The 3,692-nt window shown below is 36.1% G+C and overlaps 1 long non-coding RNA gene across 1 annotated transcript in view; it reads right to left on the reverse strand.

Annotated features, from left to right (window-relative positions):
- Positions 1-1,692, reverse strand: part of LOC116686816 (uncharacterized) — a 13,703-nt gene extending 12,011 nt beyond the window's left edge. Inside the window, exon 1 of the long non-coding RNA XR_004331371.1 lies at positions 1,679-1,692. This is a non-coding gene — a long non-coding RNA (uncharacterized LOC116686816). The remainder of the gene's footprint in view (positions 1-1,678) is intronic.
- Positions 1,693-3,692: the final 2,000 nt, after the last annotated feature.

The following is a 3,692-nucleotide window of genomic DNA, read 5'->3' on the forward strand; positions in this document are numbered from 1 at the left end:
ATTTGCTCAGGGTAAATACCCCGAAGGGTTAAATCTTAACAAACGACATGACGAGTGCGCAGCGCCCTGAAATGGGACGTGATCTAACACGTTGTTATTACAATGTTTTCGTTATTAAACTCGTTAAAAGAACTCGCTTTTGACTCTTTGCCCAACAAAAAAACAGACAATAATTTTCATTTTCAGTGTTGTCACAATCACACATGTCCCGGTTTTTAACGATTAAATATGAAGATTGAAGAACTTTAGCTGCAACCAGCAGCTCTGTTGTCAGTAGGACACTGGGTGTGTGATGTGTGTGTGTGGGTGTGTTGTGTGTGTGTGTGTGTGTGCGTGACGTGCGACGGCTGGTGTGTGAGTGCATGCATTGTGTTGTGTGTGTTTGTTTTGTGTCTGTTTGTTTGTGTGTGCAGGTGTATGTCTGTGTTTGTTTGTCGGTCTGTAGTCTGTGGGCAAGTGTGTGTGTGTGTAGTGAGTGAGTGGTGGGATAGAGAGATGGGGCGTGTGTGTGTGTGTGGCACGTGTGTGTGGGTGTGTGTGTGTGCGCGCGCGCGCGGACGCATGGATTTCCAATGGTTGAAAACGCCTCCTTTCTAACCAGTAATGTGTCACATAAAGAAGATTTAAAAACTACAACAGTACATGAAGGATTTCAAATTAAACACCTGTAACCATCTACAACAGGAAAGGCAACTACACATGGATGCAGCAGCAGGGAATATTAATCCAGACACGCGGACATTATTATATTATAGATTATTATTATTATATTAGAGGAAAACATGAGGGGAACCTGTTATTGCCATTAACTTGTAGTGGAGTATTTACTAAGGGTGGGGGAAAAAATTCAAATATTAGATCCTCTCAAGAACTGATTTAGTTATTTTATTTTTTAAAGTGTGATTGTTAGTTAAAGAGCGTGCACAAAGTTTTTAACTCCGGTAACTTGTATATTAACGAGGGAGAACGGGATAAATGGACACAACTTTTATTATTAAAGACCCAATTAACGTTTACTTCACCCAAAAAAAAGGGTCATTAAAAACGGTAAGAGTTTGCTCTGTTTATTAATTTTCTATTCTTGCATGTCGTTTGTTTTCTACTTATTTGTGTTTTATGTTTTTAATTTAGGAATATTTTTTAATACCTGCTGAACCAGTTTACAGTTGTTTGTTTTTCTAAAAGACATATTTTAATGCATACTAAATTAAAAAAAAAAAAAGATGGCAGTTGTGATTGGCTAGGTAGGGTAGATGTCAGGTAAGAGGAGTGGGTGATTGGGCTAGAGTTAGGGTAGAATGTCAGGATGAAGCCAACAGAGGACGATGTAGGGCGGGACATGCATTCGAATCCTATAAACAACATCCACGTTGAACGCTTAACGACCGGCTTTTATTTGAAGGGTTAAAACGGTTCGTTAGCTAGCAACGATCAAGTTGATGTACGGGCGATTAACGGCAGTTTAATTCCTGTTAACGCTGGCTTCACACCGAAAATCTTACTCCTCCCTAGTAGCGGTTAAAGACTACAAACGTTACACTTGTGATTTCTTCACACGACCTCGCCGGTAAGTGTTTTGAAAGAGAGAAACGAAGCGGGTTTGTCAACACTCCCGCTTTTCGGCCATGTTGGTTCTTTATCCGCGCCTGCCTGCTGCTGCCTTCACGGACCGTGGGACATAATGGAGTCATGGGATTTTCCATGGACGATATATTGACGGATTTCACGCATTTTTTTTTTAATTAATTTAGTAACAAAGACCAGTTACATGGCCAGTGCGTCGAATTCAAACGTCAAAACCAAGAGGTGCAATACAGAGAAACATCTATAGAATATATCAAGAAATAAAAGTAAAAAAAAGAAAAGTGTAGTACAACAAAGTCAAATTTGCCCCGATACGTGAAAGATGTATCAAACCAAAATTCCAGTCTAATTCATTGAATTTGGCGGTTTTTATTTTTTTGTAATTGTCATAGCATTTGGAGGAGAAAAGAAATACTTGAATAAAATAACTTGTGGGACAAAACGTACAAATAAAACAAGTCAAAAAAAAAAAAAAAGGACAAATGTCAATAAAAGGACAAAATTGAACAAATGTCCAATAAAAAAAGTGACAAAAAAGGCAGAACAAAGTGAAAAAATTGCAACTAAAACAAGGGCCAAAAATGTGAACAAATGTAAAAAATAAAAAATAAAATAAAACTATTGACAAAAAAGTGAAAAAAAGTGAACAAATGTTCTAAAAAAAAAAAAAAAACGTAAAAAAAAAGACCTTTTTAAAAAAGTTAAAAAAAGAAAAGTGTATTACAACAAAGTCAAATGTTCCCCGTACAAAAAAAAAGATTGTATCAAAACAAACTCCAGTCTTATACTGCCTTCTTGTCTTAATAGTGCGTCTGTGTTGGTGCCAGTTCTGGGAATAAATGCATCCAAAAAGGGTTGGAGTCGTCCATTTTTCTTCGTGAATGTGGAATTTCTCCCATAATACAAGAATTATTGCTAAAAAAACATACCAGCTTTAAAAATCCTCCTAGTACTAACAAGTTTAAAAAGAAAAAAAAAGAAAAGACAAAGGTCAATAAAAATGGAGCAAAAATGTGACAAATGTAAAAGAGACCAACCACAAAACAGAAATGCAAAAATGTGAAAAAAGCAGTAACAAAGTGGAAAAATGGTCAAAAATAAGGACGAATGTTAAAAAAAAAAAAAAAAAAAAAAAAAAAGCTATAAAATTGTGAGGGAAGAACGCACAATTCAAAAGGCTCAGAAAAATCTTCAAAAGGGGTTGGAGTTGGCCAATTATTATTGTGAATGGGAATTCTCCCAATAACAAGAAAATTGACTAAAAACATTTTTGTATCATCCTTAATATCATTCTATCTTTAAATTGAATCGTGTTCTGTCTGAAACATGTTTGTAACATCAAGGATTCAGGCCTCGTAGGAAGTGGAGCGGTTTTAAATAGATTTAATATTTTCCTCACTGAAAAGGTAAAAAAATCTCCCCTTGTGTGCCTGCTTCTAAACGTTCTTCTCTTCTTTTCTTCTTTAGCTTTGATGTGTAATTTAAACTAATACACCATTTTGTTTTTTTGGTTTTCCTTGTCTTATCTTTCCTTGTACCACTGACACCGAGTGTTTTTGCATATTTTTCTTTACTCTACGACTGTTTTTTTGTGTTTCTTTTCAATAACAAGATGGTGTTGAAGGATTTTCACGACGCTGAAGTCGGCTTCTGATTCACAGCGTCTGATGCTGAGTTAAGGGGAAATTTAAGGGAAACTTGGTAGACCACATTAGACCGAGTCAAGTCCAGACCAAACCACTGTATCCGACTTGTCAAATCTGGACTTTATTACCCAGAAGGCTAACAATGATAAAAACACAGTTCAGATCTATGAAACTTATTCTATTTGTAAAAATGCCATAATAAGGAAGATTTTACTGGGTTTTTGTTGTTTTTTCAAATAAGTTTCACAAGTAAAGTTTTCACAGGCTGAAACTGTGTTTTTAATAATCTTTAGCCTCTCTGGGGTAATTTAGTACATCATTGACAAGTCTAGAGTGGTTGGTCCGGACCCGGTTAATGTGGTCTACAGTTTCCTTTAAATTTTACCATTAACGCGAACAGAACGCTGTGAATCAGAAGCCGACCAGCGTTGTGATATCCTTCAATACTTCGTTATTGACAAG

The sequence above is a fragment of the Etheostoma spectabile genome, unplaced genomic scaffold (assembly GCF_008692095.1).
Source record: "Etheostoma spectabile isolate EspeVRDwgs_2016 unplaced genomic scaffold, UIUC_Espe_1.0 scaffold50, whole genome shotgun sequence".
In the NCBI taxonomy this organism is placed as follows: Eukaryota; Metazoa; Chordata; class Actinopteri; order Perciformes; family Percidae; genus Etheostoma; species Etheostoma spectabile.